This window comes from Zea mays, chromosome 6 (assembly GCF_902167145.1).
Source record: "Zea mays cultivar B73 chromosome 6, Zm-B73-REFERENCE-NAM-5.0, whole genome shotgun sequence".
Lineage (NCBI taxonomy): Eukaryota > Viridiplantae > Streptophyta > Magnoliopsida > Poales > Poaceae > Zea > Zea mays.
The window spans coordinates 88,594,227-88,613,775 of record NC_050101.1 but is presented as its reverse complement, the minus strand read 5'-3'; positions in this window follow the sequence as shown (position 1 = coordinate 88,613,775).

Sequence of the window (19,549 nt, the reverse complement as noted above, 5' to 3'; positions counted from 1 at the left end):
ATGATTTTCGCCAAAGAAGGGAGGAGGCTTACAGGTATTTTGAATGACTAGGGGGCTTCGAAGGAAGATTCCACCCAGGCATGTCAGAACAATCCACAATCCCAACACAAATGATGACAGAATAAATCACACCCAAGGCAGCCAGCAAAGCTCACAATCTTTGGGAATGCAGCAAACCTCTTACAAGCCACCAGCTCCAAGAGGCAGAGGGGGAAGATGCTTCGGAGGAAGGTTCAGCACGCAACCTAGGAGATTGTTCTACTTATTCTGTGGGGAGGATAAAGGACACACAACAAGGACGTGCCAAGTCATGATCCAAAATAAGAAGGAGATCGCTGAAGCCGAATTACGGCAGAATCAGCTGAAGCAGGTCTTACATACTGCCTCGTGCTATTCGCCATATATCCCTGAATATGTGGGCAACTAGCAACCCACGACATTAATTGCTTCGGCAAGTCATTCTCAAGCGGCATGGGCTCTGTTCCCATCACCACCACCATTGGCACCTACCTTGGCTCATAACCAACAGCCAGAAGGGCATCGCCAACCACAACAACAGCACGACACACATGAAGAATCTAAAGCTCGCACAGTCAATAGCATTGTGCCCGAGTCAAGACACATTTACTAAAGTCACACAGGGACTTAATTAGAAAATTCTCATACCTAATGTACTTTTTACTTTTTTCCGTTATATTTCCCTCTTCCGAAGACAATACAGGAAGGTTCAACCTTCGGTTTGATGTAATAAATCTTGGGTTACACCATCGAGTGTAACAGAAAGGGTGACGAAGCTCCAAAGTTGTTCATAAGGGAATGTAGAGCTTAGCTCCAAAGTCGCTTCTAAGGGAATGTAGAGCTAAAATGGCACCTAAGTAAAAGGTGAAAAAGCTCCAAAGTTGTCCCTAAGGGGATGCAGAGCTTAGCTCCAAAGTCGTTCCTAAGGGGATGCAGAGCTGAAATGCCAGCTAAGTAAAAGGTGAAGAGACCCCAAAGTCGTTCCTAAGGGAATGCAGAGTCTTGGTTTTCGTTTGATGATTTATGCATAAACACCATTTGCATCATACCATCATATCATATTGCACAACATCGCATCATACATCATTTTGCATCGACAAAAGCAGTGAAAAACAAGGAAAATTGCTCCTTCAGCTTCGGTAGAGACTCATGAAAGCGTATTAATAAGGCATGATCCATGATTGTGACAGAGGTACTGTCATATGGAGTTTATGTTTTTGATAATGGTATTCTTATGCAATTTATACGGCAAGAATTACACAGTTGCTTCGGCAAAGAAGGAGGATTTCTTTCTGAAGCATGAAAAGAAGGGAAGGTGTTTTTTCGCCGCCGGCTCAAAAACGGTATGTACAAAGGTTTCAAGCATCACAAAGAAATATATTACATCAGCATACATGCAAGTTGTTGATAATTGTTTCTTATAAAAACCAAAGCTACGTACAAGGACACTAAACTAGCAAAAATACATAGCTTTAGTCTTCTTTCAGGACTTTGTCGATAGCTTTGTTCAACAACTTGTCGACAGCTTCGTCAATAGCCTCATTAGCAATCTTAATCTTATAGAGCGCCTCCTTCACGGATGGATCGGTTTTAGGATCATATGGCTCTGGAGGGGGAGACAGTTCAGCTGCATGCTACAAAAATTTACAAAGCTAAGTTATAAAGGGTATACCTATAAGTTTGGCCCGCTCAGCAGCTTCTTCGGCTCTTTAAGCCTCTTCTAAGGCGTCATGAGACTCTTTCTCATTCTTTCTAATGGCTTCATCAGCAATTTCTCAGCCACCCATCAGCCATACTTCGAAATAAAACTTCCCACCCAAGGTAGTAGCTTTGGCTAAAGGGTTTCTAACATCGTCAGCTGAGAAGGCAAGATCTGGCTGAGCTACAGCCTTGGCATGATCACAACCAACCTTCTCCAAAATGGACACGGCCCCACGGGCACCGATGAAAGCACAAAAATCCATAAGGGTCACCACAGATGAATTTTTGCTCTGAAGAGAATGCACAAACTTTTGAAAAGCTGCTCTTCAGATTCTTGGCGCATTCCATAGCCATATCGTAACATCTTTCTTTAGTTGCACGAAGCTCATCAACATTTCTTTTGCCCTTGATCGTTCAATTTCACAAATTTCATGTTTCGTTAGCTCCACATCAAACTTTTAGTTGCTTCGGCAACTTTCTTGTCTAGCCCTTGCACTTTGACTTTGTGGGCCTCTGCTTGAGCAGATAGCTTAGCTTCATTGGATTTCAGTCTCTCGACTAAAGATAGCAGAATCTTGTCTTTTGCGAGAGCTTCGTTCCTCAAGGTTATAACCTCCGATCGGAGGTTTCCATGTGCTATTTGACAACTCTCATCTTCTACATCCTTTTGAGCCTTCAGAGCCTTGCTTAGAATCAAGCCCTAGAAAACAAAGAGTGAACAAATAATAACGATAGGAAATATGACAAAAATAGTTCACCATAACAAAAATTACAAAATGGCAAGCCAAAGTATACAAACCTTCAAGCTGTTGTAGGCAAGGCTATCTGCAAGCTGATCTTTCGTCATTGCAGACAAGCCAAACTCAAGCTTTGGATACCCCATGTTGCCCATCATTTCACGACAAACATCGACCTCCTTACTGTCTGGTAGACAGTAGAGGAAGTCATCTTCGTTGTTTCCTCCGTATACCGAGGCCCCCTGGTGGTATTTTAGCTCCTTAGCATAATGTTGTGTTTCAGCAAGTTGCTCTGCTGATAGCTGTTTTCCCGAAGCATGTCGAACAATAAAGTTCAAATCACCTTGGGGAGGTGCTTCAGGAGCATATGTCGTGGGTTTTCCTGGAAGACTTTCTCCCACCAGCTTTACTAGCGCAGCTTCTAAAGTTCCCGCTTCAGCATGAGCAGAAGAAGCGCTTGCAGTGACCACTTCTCTTGCATCTTCAATTTTCCCACCAAGAGTTTCTGCGGAAACAGGAGTTTGCGTTTTCATGGATTCCAAAACAACATCCAAAACACTATCCATCCTCCTCTTCCTCGGAGTCGTTGTTGCAGTGGCTGATAGCTTCGGCAATTCTGTCACAGTGGGGCAACTCAGCAATTCGGTTGTTCTTCTGCTATTTTCTTTGGTCCCGGCTCTTCTACCAAGCCCGCACTAGCTTCGATTGGCATCACAGAAGCTGTTTCTATGGCTAGAGGGCCAGCCTCTCCACTTTCAATAAGCTTCGGCACTTCGGCCGTTCCAATAGGCTTCGACCTACGTGTCAAGACCTTGGCTCTCTTTGGCTTCGACGCGATAGAAGAGGTTGAAGCAGTAGTTTTTCTTTTTTCCCCCTTGTTTTCGGACGGGAAAGCAGTAATTCGGGTAAACAAACCCAGTAACATCAAACACCCTGTCCCGCCTCTTCTCCCTATGAGCGCCGAGGGCAACTGTCATGGCCTCGTCTTCTGTCCTCGAGTAGGCTCCGAGTAGCTCATCATTTGTGGCCTCTATAGCATCTAGCCAGTCATCATTTGGCTCATCAAATTGGCTTTTGTATTGGAAGGTGTACTTAAGATAAACCAAGCTACCTTGGCTAGAGCCACTTGTACTTAAGATAAACCAAGCTACCTTGGCTAGAGCCAGTGGCAGCTTACTTCAGCATCTCCCACTCATTTGACAGAGGCCACACTTTGAAAGCGATGTGTTTTTGAACTAAATCTCCCGTGCCAATGTAGGTTCATATGGCGTTGAAAGCCATTTGACACGCCTGCACTTCATTCCCAGTTGCGATCGATGGCCTCCTGATGCCGAAGCGCGACCATATAGGACGTTGAATGACGCCTCTCACACCCTCCCTCTGATCCAAGTCATTCTTCTTGTCAAACCATTGGTTCATCCAAAGACCCCGACCACTTCTTCCGAAATGTAGGCACATGGTAATTTGCCTCAGAGCGAGGCACGAAGCTGTAGCAACCGAAGTTGTTATGATATTGTTCTTTTCCGATTGCCTTCATCTGGTAAGATAATTCATGGATGTTGCAGAAGCATCTGGCATCCGGCTTCAGTCCCTGACTCCTCATGGCCCATATAAAAACCCCCACTTTGATATGAGCTTTGGGGGTAAGTTGATGAATGAATATCTCGAATGTCTTCAAAACCTCAACCAACATCATGTGGAGTGGAAAGCGGAGCCCAGCTTTCATGAAGCTCTTGAAAACTACTACCTCATTAGCTTCGGAAAGGGGAACAGTGCTTTCTACCCTAGCCCTCACTATGTAAACATCATGAAAATACTAGGTATGTGCCCGTGCGTTGCAACGGCGTACAAAATATTTGACAAAATATGAGTGTTAGAGCAACTATAACATATGTCTCAAACATGGTCTCTTGTATGAGTGTTACAGACTTTCTGCAACTTCATAGCACACTCCAAGAACACAGACGCCTTGAGAAGTATGTCCACGGAAGCTCATTTGTTATCTAGGAAGCCTTGATATGTCCACGGAAGCTCGTTTGTTATCTAGGAAGCGGATGTGAAATCAAATTTGGTAAAAGCAAGCAAAACAAAAAGATTTCATCTCACAAGATATCGCTTAAATTGAAAGGATATATATTTTTAGCATTATTTTTATAACAGATCATACTGTTTCGATAGCTTTAAAATTCTTGATATTATAAAAAATCATAGGCGAGTTCAAACAGATTAAAAGGTGATGTGATTTTAAATTATCATTTTGATAGCTTTATCTTTTTCATATTGTAACAAAAAACCAGAGGTCAGTTTGAGCTGATTAAAAGGTGATGTCAAATTACCATTTTCGTTTTGGGACTGCATGTTATGTCTTTGATCTTGGCCATTGTGGTCTCTTCACCCTTCTTGGTAGTCTTTTTATTCTTTGGTTGAGACATGTATCTGCTCGGCACCTCAAGGCACGCCAAGTTCAGCTTCAAACAGACCTCGACTGCATGTTATGTCTTTGATCTTGGCCACCGTGGTCTCCTCACCCTTCTTGGCAGTCTTTGTATTCTTCATCTGAGACATGTATCTACTCGACACCTCCCTGCACACCAAGTTCAGCTTCGAACAGACCTCAGCTTTTGTCTACCATCAACAGTTGGATCGACTCTTTTTTGGCATCGTGCTCATGAATAGAGCCTTAACGATAGTCCCTTTCTCAGTTGCAGCAGCCAAGTTAGAGTTAGCTAATAATTAAAGTTAGAGTCACCTGAAACACATGTGTTTATATGGTGTTGCATGATCACTACTACATAACCAAGAATGGCATCTTTTTTGTTTGAAACATCAATCAAGAGTGACACCTGACAGGGCATAGTAATCAAATGTCATTCAACAAAAAAATCAATTATATACAACTAACAGGCATGAAGTTTATATTATTGGTAAATAAAGCTTAGTTCATATCAAGCGGCAACTCACACCAATAACAGTAGCTTGTGATGTTAGAGACTGCATTGCTCAAGGAACCTCTGTTTACCCTGTAACAAAACAACATTGACATAAGTAATCTTCTCATGTCAAAACTGACCATAGCGGTAGTATAAGCATGGTACAACATTAACCAAATGTGACATGAACATTTGTTTTACTGGAATTTAAGTAGCTGCCATAAATGAAAAGTGAATGGAACAAAATCAGCTAGTTAAAGCATATAGGGCAACTCCCTAAACATTTCTTTGTACCTAGTTTTGAAATCACATTTATCAGTGTTTAATCATATAAAGCAATTGTATGGCGCTAAATGGAAAGATAAATTAAGACTTGCACAAGATCTGACTGAAGTAGCACATCATTCCTTTGAAGCCCAAACCGGTGACCTACAATTCCTACAATTAAGAACCATTGAACATAATACATTTAGTTTGATTCACCTAAGGTGAACAACAGACGTCAGGCTTGGTATGCATTTTTTTCTTTAGGTACAGAATCATACCTCAGGCTTGGTATGCATTATTTTTCTTTAGGTACAACTTCGAACAAACGTCAGGTTTGATTCACCGAAGGATATACGTAGCTTCATACCTCAGGAATTGAGGGCTTCTTTCTGTGGCCTCTTGGCATTGTTAAGCAACCTGAGCACAACAAGGACAGGTCAGGATGTGGGTCTATATTTGCTGAAGCAATATGTACCAATAATTATGTCCCCCTTCTTTAGAACGGACATAATTATATCAGGGTCCTAATTAGTACTGTGGTAGATTCAGCAACAGTTCCAGCAGTAGACCTCAGTGCTTGGCATCGAGGATGAGATTACACTGTAAAGTTAATGAGCCTTTTTTGTCAAGGACGGACTGATAGTGAGTACCAGACAACTTGCCTTGGAGAAGGTACTATGTGTATAAGTGTGCAGTGCTATTGTGAGAGGTTTTAATGTGTACCTTGCCTTGCATATTCTAGATGGTACTACTATATAAGCTGATAGCCAATGTAATCTTTACTTGATTTTTAGTGGTGCATAAAATGATTTCACCTTTAACATATAATCTGATTTCAGTTGTTCATTGTGTATTGGCAAAAAACAGATCATCTTGAAGCAAAAATAAACATGAGGCTTTCACTCACCTTGTTGTTGTGCCTCGTAATGTTGATCTATCAAAGTTCATTTTGCAGCTTCAATTAGCAAAGTTCAACTGCTAGAAGAACTGAAATAGAGAAGAAAAAAGTATTTGACGTGATGAGTCAAATACTGGCAAAATTTGAACCACATAGTTTCTGTAACTATGAATCCTGCATCTACCACTCTACTAATTGTTCCAGGGATCTGCCCAAGCACTTAGCATGCATTTGGATCTGCCCAAGTACCTCATAGCTACATTCTACTAATTGTTTAAGGGCAATAGTAAAAGGTTTAGAGCAGCAAATGACTGTGGTGTCAAGTAATTCGAGCAAAACAATTTTAATCAAGTTCCAGGGATCCTCCTCCTGTCGCAAACAACAAAGCTGCTACCAATGTGTGGCACATTCATGCGCACAACCTCAGTAAATCATGCAACAGTAAGAGCATTGAGGAGACCCTTGACAAGTTATCTAAACTCGAGAGAAATTATGTTAAGTTATCTGAAGAGAGAAATACAGAACAAGGCAAGTGTGATTGTATCTTTTGAACATTGTGTCATTCTCTTTATCTAAACTCGAGAGAAATATAGGACACAAGTGTATAAAATTTTGGAGACATTTTGGAGCCATGAAATGACTCACAAAATATTAGCTTCAAAGAAAAGGACAAACTTCAAATATAAACATCCCTGTGTGCTAAACACAAACTTCAAATATAAACCTATATCAGTTTCTATTTTCTACTGAAGCAGTGTTTGTTGCCTTTTGACAATTTGACTTGCATTAGCAACCATCAATAGCTTTCCCCTAGAGGAAGCAGTGCTGAACGTATTATACTGCAGCTAAGCAAATCGACGAATTTTTCGCAGGTAAAGTGAAAATGATTTGTAAACTGAATCCACTTGTTCTACTCAGCCCAGAATTATGTGCGACTACATTAAAAAATGCATAATATTTTCCAGAAGAACGTCAATAATTCTCAGATAGAAAATTCACTGTAAGGAAATATCTAGATGCATGCGTTAAAAAAGAAAGAAAGAACATCTAGATGCTCGTAGTGATAGACGCACACAGTTCTATCCGAAACAAGATTATTTGGCCATTCTTTCCTCGTGTGTTTCTTCAAAGTGATAGATCAATGAGAAAATACGGTACGGTGAACTGATGGTTTGACTGACTTGGAACAACAGTCTTACAGGCCAAAACCCAGAAGCTTAGTTGGGCAGGCAGCAGACAAGCAAACAAACAGGTTCACAGACTAAATGGAACCTAGATTAACCAAGCCCACAAATAAGTGCTGGAGAAAGATCAATCAAGCTAATAAGGAGAAAGATCAAAAATAAAAATTTACTTGCATACCTGAGGAACGGTATGGTGGCGTGGTAAATGGAGATGAGCATCTGACAGGGGTAGACAAAAGTGCAGGAGCAACATGAAGTGCTAGTGCAGAAGCAGGTATAGATGCAACCAAAATGTGCAGGCGTAGACACAAGGTCGACGGTCTTTAGTTCGCCATTAGTCAGACTTCCATGAGCGACATATCTAATCTAATCTAATCTAATCTATCTATCTAATCTAACCATGATTGCTAAATATACTGTTAAAACTGCAGAGAAATGTTTTGCAGACCAAACAGTCAGTCTCCATAATAAGGCTCTAGAGAACAACTTGAAGCTAAACATTCAGCAGTGGCATGTCCCGAGCTAAATCTTATAATAAGGCTCTAGATGAAATGTATCCTATAATGAATTGCAATGCAATGATTTAAAGTGATATGATTTTTGTACTGAAAGATGCAGATAAGCACTCCTACTCTCTTATGATTTTTATACTGAAAGACGTAGATAAGCCATCCTCTCTTATAATAAGGCCAAATCTTATGATTTTTAAAGTGGCTTTTTCATGGATCAAACCCCAAACTTAAAATTTGTTAGTGAACTCGCACATAGGCTAATACATTTGTATATTGGATACCTTTGGAAAAGTGTGATTGTCTAACTCTGAATACTGAAACTGAAGGTTGTCCGGCTCTAAAAGACTTTATCTCGAATTTCTCTTGTGTAAGTTTGTTCAGTATACTGTATAATTATTAAGACAAATTAAACAAAACATAATTGAGAAACAAGGAACTGGGAAGTTTTACTCTATAAGGCAAACAACACACTAAAATAACCGAGCAGGAAGGTAAAATTATTATATTACCCTTTCACCGTTTTGAAGACTCTTTGTTTCTCCGAGAGATTTCCTCTTCGGGTTGACCAGGGCATTTCAGCCTTAAAAAGAGCAGGGGTAGGGCCAACCTGAAATTTTGTAAAAATAACATGACAATTTTGATCTGTAAGCTATTTGTAGTTTACATTCGCATTTTTAGTCTACATCATTTGAAAATGACGAAACGAATTAAACAAAAAAACGACCACACCCTGCAGAGTATAAAGGTTGTGAAGACAAGAAATTGAAATGTTAATAATCACATTCCATATCACATACTACTGCCTAGCCAAAAAAACATGCATTGTGAAACTGTTTATTGCATATAGAGCATCTAATCTATATTTTTTAATATACTTCAAATGGAAAATGTAGGAGGATTTTTTAGTCCTTCAATCGAGTTGTGTAGTCTGGCATAGACTTTGGTTCAACTATCTTTTTTAGAATATTGGCCTCAAGTAAATTGACAACCAAACTTTGATTAACATTTTGTCCATCCTCAAATATGTTGAAGACTGAGTGATTGACACATGGTGGTTCAGAGCAGTGAACCATTTATAGGTTAATAAAGCATAAAAAATCATTGACAGAAATTATAACTATTGTGACAAAGAGACGGAGAGAGTGAGAGAGACAAACATCATGTTCATCTCACAGGTTAAGCATAGAGGCTGGAAGCAAATCACACTGCTATGTTTCTGGCATAACACAGTTTCAACACAATGCATGTTTCTGGCATAACACAAATTCATAATACATCGAGACACTCTGGGACAGGAACTAAAAAACATCTCAGGAGAACAATATAAAGTACTCAAACCAAAAAATTAGGCATTTCATCTTAGTGACCAATTAAGACGAAGCATTACAGGGATTCACATATAATTTGTTTGATGAATCCAACAAAATTTAGTAACCACATGTTAAAATTTCATTGCAGTGTAGAATAAATTGGTGTCTCGTTTCAGGTTTGAACTATCATCCACCAGTTTCAATAGCTATCATCAAATTATCATCCACCCCTCTAGCTTTTCAGGTTTGAACTTAGCTGCGCAGGGGACAGTCAAAATCAGGTTTGTGCATCAGATCTAAAATGCAGAAAGTAGAACACAATTCAAAACAAACTGGCAGTACCTTGTTCATGTGGATCCATGACAGGGAAGATGCATGGGGAATGGGGGTGGGTTGGCGGCATCACCTGTGTCCTTCCTTTAAAAGCAGTAATGGTGGGCATGTTGAGTGGAAGGTAGGCATCGTCGTTGAAAGGTTGCGCCAAGGTTGGAATGGGGTATTATATATGGATGGGGGGCGGAGGCGCTGATTGGAAACTTACCGCATACTATGGAGGTCAGCCACCTACTATGGAAGCTCGGTGGCGGCAATGGAAGGTATACCCACTCGTGTGATGCTAGCTCATTGCGGGGGATAGAAGGAGGCGTCGGGTTTGGAAGGCGGGCATATGGAGTTAAGGGCAGGCATGAGCATTGCACCGGTGGGATTCACGGCGGGCATGGGGGGGACGCAAGGCGGGGGCAGGAAGGAGATGAGGGCGGGTGAAGGAGCTGAGGACGGGCGTGGGCATCACGCCGACGAGATTCACGGCGGGAATGGCGCGCCTTCCATCGAGAGGGTTGGTGGGGGCGCGGAGGTGGCAGGTATCTCGGCGGCGGGCACGGTGATGCCTGGCGGGTTTCCCAGCGACGACTCGTGCAGCATCACTGTGACGACTGGTGGAGCATACGGAGCGCAGAGCTGGCGGCAGATCTCGCCTTCCGGTTTGGTGGGGGGCAGGTCGGGGGCGAGCTTGGTGGGAGGCGGGCTCGGGGGACGGGATTGGTGGGGGCTCGGAGGTGGCGGGCTGCCGGGGAAGGAAGGGCGGCATCACTTTGACGGCTGGCGGGGTGCGCTGAGCACGGAGCTGGCGGGGGCGGGCTGCCGGGGAAGGAAGGGCGCCATTGGTGGGGACTCGGCAGTATTTGGGGGAGGAAGGGCGCCATTGGTGGGGAGTCGCGCATGGCATTCGGCAGCCGGGGAAGGAAGACAAAGACGTGCGTGGAGAGATAGGCAGGGGCACGGTGATGCCTGGTGGACACCCTCACTGTGTCCTTAAGATGTAGTAGAGATTTGCCTTTCATCATTTCAATTTGCCCTTGTTTGACAGTTGATTTCCCAAAACAACATGGCTCGGCCTTCACGGTCGATCTTCGACATCCTCATTTCCGCTCTCCATGTCAAAACGGTCTGTCACACCCGAGTTTCGGGGCACCAAGACTCGGGCGCGAACAAAATCACCAGGTGTGCTGGGACCAAGTCTCACACATATGATGAATCATGGCACAGGATCGAATGTCACATCTTTACTATATAATAAGAGTTCTATACAAAATAAATAAATAAATAAATAACTAATTACATTATAAGGAGACAACGGTCCAGCAACCCAAAGTTGACTGGGAGACGACGGCCTAGACCTCTCACGAACACATCACAGCATCCTCCAAGCGCCTCATCCTGCGGTACCTGTTCTTGACCTATGGGGGGGGGTGTGAGACAGCAAGAGTGAGCTACAGTTTATTAGAAATTACTAAGTATAAGTAAATACCAACCCAATTAAGTAATAGAACAAAAGTAACAACATCACATGCGATGCAATGAATATGACAAATTGAATTTAGTTCCATAAATTAATCATGTGAGGGTCCGAGCTGCTCATGACCGTGAGCACGGCTAGTATACCAGTTTTACACTCTGTAGAGGTTGCGCATCTTTACCCACAAGTCATGTTACCCATTTGCCACGGGGTTGTACGGGCCCCATACACCTCTACCAAGAAAGCGAGGCAGGGTAACACTACGAGGCATTTACAAAGTTCCACTAGCTTCAGAAAACCCGCTACAGTTTATAAGAAGCTCCAATGCAGGGATCCCTCGCCTGACCTCCATCGCAGCAAAATCAACCAAGGACCTCCCCACACTGACCACTCTCCTAGTGCCCTTGCCCCTTTCGGGTAAGGTAGTCTTCCACTAGCTTTCCTAATTAATCAGCCAAGGGCATCCCATTAAACCCTTGTGGTAGCACTGTTTTCCCGGGTGGTCGCTCCATGTTCCAATTAACATAATGATCTTATCATGAACAGTAAATAACAACTGATAACAAAAGTGTAATCATGAATAATGTATCTCCATACCCAAAACCACATATAGCACTAGCAAGTACTACCCAAAAATGTTTAATGGTAAACAAGGCATAAAGATAGTCAAACTAGGGTGACCTATTAGGTCCCATCAAAATTAACCTATGCAGATCATTATGATTAATCAGAACATGAGTAGGTAAAAAGAAGTGATCAAGGGCACAACTTGCTTGGGAATTGAGATTCTAGGTACCAGGATGATCTTCAGGTGACACGTATCCTCACTGCTAAACGTAGCAATACAGACAAACATGGTATAGGCAAAATTAACATCACACCAAACATAGGAACAAACCGCGTAATAATGATCTATGCGTTGCTACGAGATCGTGTGTTCGAGAACTAGTAAGATCGGAGTTATGGTTAAGGAGTTATGGTTTTCTGCAGATCCACGTGGTTAAATATAGAATAGACTAAGTGCAATATTTTAACCTATATTTCATGACAAAACAAAGTTACCATATGATTATAAATATTATTATGAGACTAATGCAACTAGAATGGATCAAAACAGAGTTACGATTATTGGGTTACAGATTTCTGAAGTTACTTAGCACCTAGAATAGATTAATTCAAATGAACAATTTTAATTCAAGTTTCATGGCTAAACAAATATACTAGGTGATAAAAAATATTAATACAAAATTGTTGCAACTGGAATGACTCAATTTGGAGCTAAAATGAATTAAATATGAATTTCACAAGTTTCTAGTATTGTTTTTGTATTAAAAATCATTTTCTAAAATAAATTCAGGATTCCCTCAGGCTTCTGAACTGGGGGCACAATTGTTTCAGAAGCCGAGGGGGTCACATGTCAATTTCAGGACCTCTATGCAACGATTCTATCAGCCTACTAGACTGCGGGTTATTTTAATAAGAGTGCAGAGGTTCTTTAGTGAAACCGACATGGCGAAGGGGTATGAGTAATCACTGGTCGTCAAATCAGAAACCCACGGCCACGATTAGATCTGACTCCCCCGAACCGCTGGTCGTTAGATCAAAGAGCGACGATGGAGATTTAAATAACGAGGATCGCTTCTCACCCGCCCGATTGACCATCAACGACCCACAATCAACCCTGAGGCGACACGCCCAGGAGCTGATCTAAGCCGCACGTTCACCATCTCACGGACCACAATGCTTCATCCGAAGCGGTATCCTAACTCTGATCTTGGCCGCACCTTTGAGATCAACGGTCTAAAAGGTCCTTCTCCTACCTCCCGTGCACAGGCAGTGGTGTGGGCTAGCAACGGCGGCGCCATGGCCGCAGCCACCCAGACCCGAGCAGGGGACCGCCAACTATGCTTCTTATCGAGCTACACGCGGGGAAGACGAAGGCGAGCACAATAGTATGCTTCTTACCTAGGTTTGGCGTGCCAGGTTATGCAGTCGTCGGAGGGAAGCGGACAGGCGGTGGATTTTCAAGTCCGGCGAGGAATCACCCCAGCATTGACGCCGTACTTCTCGAATTGATGGTCGTCGTGTCTTCCATGCGCTCTAGCAAGGCTACCCGACCACAATTGAAGCCCTGGCGCTAGCGTGGATGGGAAATCAGCCCACGGCGGCAGTCCCTTTTCTCTCCCCTCCGCCTACGGTTCAATTGGTGACTGGGTACTCGGCGAGATGGATAGGGGAGCTGGAGCGGCCGGGTTATATAGGGGCGGGGCGAGACCGAGCTCAAGATTCACGAGGATCCGCAACAACTCTCACCAGCGCAGGTCACGTAGCGGTAGCTGCGGGATCGACGGAGTTCGTTTCGGCGTTTGGTGGCGATATGCGGAAGGTGACGTGCCTGACACCCGACCCCACATGGCGGTTATTGAGGGGGAAAGCGAGCGTGGGCGCAGAGCGGCTGGCCAACGGGCCCGGCTTGACAGGGGCAGCGAGGGCAAGCGCGCGGGCCGCGCATGCGAAATGAAGTTGGGCCAGATGAAGTTAGTGGGCCGAATCAGGGAACTCAGCCCAAACGCAGGGATTTATTCTTTTTTTCTATTTCTATTCTCTTCTCTAGTTCAAGTTTACAAAATTCAATTCAAATTCAAATTTCCTTTCTCATTTCAATCCTAAGTTTGATTCTGAATTTCAAGCATATATTTGAAGCATCAAACAGAAATCACAGCATGACAATGCAAGTATAAATTATATATTTATTTATATTGGTTACTTTGTCCATGCCAAAAAAACATATAATTCAATAAGGCATGATTATGTAAAATATCTCACCATATTATTTAGTTGGGAAAATAGTTCAAATACATAGCCAAAAATTTTATTAACTTTTTATTTCACTTTAGGAAAATATTTCAATTGATAAACTTATTAGAAATACACTTTTAAATTGTAAATCTTTAGTAAAATTTTCTCAAATACCAAAATAGGATTTTAGGGTGTTACAAATTCTACCCCCTTAACAGAAATCTCGTCCTCGAGATTTGTAAGAAAAGGGATATAAGGAGAATAGTTTCCAATTTAGCTTTTTCTTTTAGTTTCTAATTAGCTCAAGAAAAATCAAGAGTCTCTCTTTTTTCATTAGTGAGTGATTAGGAGAGCATGGGTATATATATGTATGTCCACTTTATTATGTAGGATAGAAAATGTATTTAGAGCATACATAGGTTTGGTTAAGAAAGAGTAGGGTAAGGAAAGACTCCATCCAAGATTGTGGCTCTTGATTCTTTTGAAGATCTGGCTTGAATCTTACCTTCCTTGATTTGATGAGGTCGCTCATCTTCGATCTTCGTTCTTGAGGTTGTTATCCGAATTAGGGACATGTAGTTAAGATAAAGTAGTAGGTGGAGCAGCTAGTTTAGTAGGTGGTTATGACTTAAATGAGATTAGTCGGAATCTGGTTTGGATGTTTTGCTTCTAAATGGTTTGGATAGGCTATGTAAGATATTATGTAGGTCAAGTTATTCGGTATGGCCGAGTTAATCCCAGGCACCAATTTAGGCTTAAGTGAGTTAGGAGTATGGCCTTATCTTGTATACCAGCATTAAGTAACTTACTTTAGATTAGATCATAATAGATTATATAGGATCTAGATTAGATTGGATATGATTAGATTAGACTAGATAATATCTAATTACTTTGGATTAGATCATGGTTGTTATTCTAGAGTGGGATAAATATGCTAATTAGGGCAAGATGAATCTATAAAGATATGGTAGAATCTTTTGAGATAAGATGGATCTATGAGTGTAGGATAGAATCTTTTAAGATGAGATGAATCTATTAAGCTAGATACATTTTTTTAATGAGGGATAATCTAATTTGTATAGTTACTTTTATAAGCATTTTTTTTGCTATATGTATATGCAGATGTAATTTTGGACATTACTCCACAACTAATCACACTCAATCAAAGATCCAAATCAGACAAGTATCATAAGAACAAACATTCAAGTACATAGATACCTACAAAAATAGTTTGTTTTTATTCCTAAGAGTAGGTCTCCTATTCCTAAAGTCACTTTAGGCACATGATTTCAAAGTGTGAAATCCAAGTTTGTCTTTAGAAGGAAAAAGGTAAGAGTAATCAGAGTAAAGCGGAAATAGATGAGAAAAGATTAAGAAGAGTTTAGAAAGAATCAGAGTGGCAAAGGTAAGTAGAGAATGGTTGTCCAGTTCTATCTAGGTTTCGTCCTACAGTCAACATTCCTCTGATACCACTTCTGTCACACCCGGGTTTTGGGGCACCAAGACCCGGGTGCGAACATAATCACCAGGTGTGCTGGGACCAAGTCTCACACATATGATGAATCATGGCACAAGATCGAATGTCACATCTTTACTATATAATAAGAGTTCTATACAAAATAAATAAATAAATAAATAATTACATTATAAGGAGACAATGGTCCAGCAACCCAAAGTTGACTGGGAGACGACGGCCTAGACCTCTCACGAACACATCACAGCATCCTCCAAGCGCCTCATTCTGCTGTACCTGTTCTTGACCTGTGGGGGTGTGAGACATCAAGAGTGAGCTCACATACATTCATAGCTCAACAAGTTGTGGGGAATAATGTGCATGAACTCGCCAAAGGTGGGAGCTCACAAAGTGTAAGGCTTACCAAAGAGGATGGTTGAAGCTGAGCATTGCTTTTAGAGTTGGTCAAAATTTTATTAGCAATTACTAAGTATAAGTAAATACCAACCCAATTAAGTAATAGAACAAAAGTAACAACATTACATGCGATGCAATTCATATGACAAATTTAATTTAGTTCCATAAATTAATCATGTGAGGGTCCGAGCTGCTCATGACCGTGAGCACGGCTAGTATACCAGTTTTACACTCTGCAGAGGTTGCGCATCTTTACCCACAAGTCATGTTACCCATTTGCCACGGGGTTGTACGGGCCACATACACCTCTACCAAGGAAGCGAGGCAGGGTAACACTACGAGGCCTTTACAAAGTTCCACTAGCTTCAGAAACCCGCTACATTTTATAAGAAACTCCAATGCAGGGATCCCTCGCCTGACCGCCATCGTAGCAAAATCAACCAAGGACCTCCCCACACTGACCACTCCCCTACTGCCATTGCCCCTTTCGGGTAAGGTAGTCTTCCACTAGTTTTCCTAATTAATCAGCCAAGGGCGTCACATTAAACCCTTGTGGTAGCACTGTTTTCCCGGGTGGTCGCTCCATGTTCCAATTAACATAATGATCTTATCATGAGTAGTAAATAACAACTGATAACAAAAGTGTAATGATGAATAATGTATCTCCATACCCAAAACCACATATAGCACTAGCAAGTACTACCCAAAATGTTCAGTGGTAAACAAGGCATAAAGATAGTCAAACTAGGGTGACCTATTGGGTCCCATCAAAATTAACCTATGCAGATCATTATGATTAATCAGAACATGAGTAGGTAAAAAGAAGTGATCAAGGGCACAACTTGCTTGGGAATTGAGATTCCAAGTACCAGGATGATCTTCAGGTGACACATGTCCTCACTGCTAAATGTAGCAATACAGACAAACATGGTATAGGAAAAATTAACATCACACCAAACATAGGAACAAACCGCGTAATAATGATCTATGCGTTGCTACGAGATCGTGTGTTCGAGAACTAGTAAGATCGGAGTTATGGTTAAGGAGTTATGGTTTTCCGCAGATCCACGTGGTTAAATATAGAATAGACTAAGTGCAATATTTTAACATATATTTCATGACAAAACAAAGTTACCATATGATTATAAATATTATTATGAGACTAATGCAACTAGAATGGATCAAAACAGAGTTACGATTATTGGGTTACGGATTTCTGAAGTTATTTAGCACCTAGAATAGATTAATTCAAATGAACAATTTTAATTCAATTCATGGCTAAACAAATATACTATGTGATAAACAATATTAATACAAAATTATTGCAACTGGAATGACTCAATTTGGAGCTAAAATGAATTAAATATGAATTTCACAAGTTTCTAGTATTGTTTTTGTATTAAAAATCATTTTCTAAAATAAATTCTGGATTCCCTCAGGCTTCTGAACTGGGGGCATAATTTTTTCAGAAGCTGAGCGGGTCACGTGTCAATTTTAGGACCTCTATGCAACGATTCTATCAGCCTACTAGACTGCGGGTTATTTTAATAAGAGTGCAGAGGTTCTTTAGTGAAACCGACATGGCGAAGGGGTATGAGTAATCACTGTTCGTCAGATCAGCAACCCACGTCCACGATTAGATCTGACTCCCCCGAACCGCTGGTCGTTAGATCAAAGAGCGACGATGGAGATTTAAATAACGAGGATCGCTTCTCACCCACCCGATTGACCATCAACGACCCACAATCAACCCTGAGGCGACACGCCCAGGACCTGATCTATGTCGCACGTTCACCATCCCACGGCCAACAATGCTTCATCCGAAGCGGTATCCTAACTCTGATCTTTGTCGCACCCTTTGAGATCAACGGTCTAAAAGGTCCTTCTCCTACCTCCCATGCACAGGCAGTGGTGTGGGCTGGCAACGGCGGCGCCATGGCCGCAACCACCCAGACCCGAGCAGGGGACCGCCAACTATGCTTCTTGTCGAGCTACACGCGGGGAAGACGAAGGCAGGCACAATAGTATGCTTCTTACCTAGGTTTGGCGTGCAAGGGTACGCAGTCGTCGGAGGGAAGTGGCCAGGCAGTGGATTTTCAAGTCCGGCGAGGAATCGCCCTAGCATTGACGCCGTACTTCTCGAATTGATGGTCGCCGTGTCTTCCGTGCGCTCTAGCGAGGCTACCCGACCACAATTGAATCCCTAGCGCTAGCGTGGATGGGAAATTAGCCCACGGCGGCAGTCCCTTTTCTCTCCCCTCCGCCTACGGTTCAATTGGTGACTGGGTACTCGGCGAGATGGATTGGGGAGCTGGAGCGGCCGTGTTATATAGGGGCGGGGCGAGTCCGAGCTCAAGATTCACGAGGATCCGCAACAACTCCCGCCAGTGCAGGTCACGTAGCGGTAGCTGCGGGATCGACGGAGTTCGTTTCGGCATTTGGTGGCGATATGCGGAAGGTGACGTGCCTGACACCCGACCCCACATGGTGGTGATTGAGGGGGAAAGCGAGCATGGGCGCGGAGCGGCTGGCCAACGGGCCCGGCTTGACAGGGGCAGCGAGGGCAAGCACACGGGCCGCGCATGCGAAATGAAGTTGGACAAATGAAGTTAGTGGGCCGAATCAGGGAACTCAGCCCAAATGCAGGGATTTATTCTTTTTCTTTTTTTTTCTATTTCTATTCTCTTCTCTAGTTCAAGTTTACAATATTCAATTCAAATTCAAATTTCCTTTCTCATTTCAATCCTAAGTTTGATTCTGAATTTCAAGCATATATTTGATGCATCAAACAGAAATCACAGCATGACAATGCAAGTATAAATTATATATTTATTTATATTGGTTACTTTGTCCATGCCAAAAAACATATAATTCAATAAGGCATGATTTATGTAAAATATCTCACCATATTATTTAGTTGGGAAAATAGTTCAAATACTTAGCCAAAATTTATATTAACTTTTTATTTCACTTTAGGAAAATATTTCAATTGATAAACTTATTAGAAATACACTTTTAAATTGTAAATCTTTAGTAAATTTTTCTCAAATACCAAAATAGGATTTTAGCTATCACTGGAGTCCTCATACAACCCAACCAGCATCTCGTTAGTGATCTTCTGTGTGTTGGTCTTCTCCATAGCTTCGTAAAACCCAGACAGTGCGGGGTCTGTGATCTTCTTCTCCTCAACCATTCAGGTGATGGTTGAGCAGATGTCGAAGCTCAAAAGTCAATCGAACTCGCAAAAGAGAAGAAGGCTAAAATAGAAAACACAGCGCAAATAGCTAGATGGCACGAAAAATATTTACGACACAGCCTTCTATATTATATATATACTCAGAACCGCACAGCTCGGTGGGTCCCACAATTTAGAATGATCCACTATTCTAGCGAAGGGAAGGTGTTTTTTCGGACCTTTGGCTAAAGGCCTTCGTTCACGTCGCAGTCTGAATTTGTTACAAAGGAACAAATTAATACTGCGAGGGGCTACTGTTGGGGGCCTTCCTCTTCCGAAGGTCCTCAAAA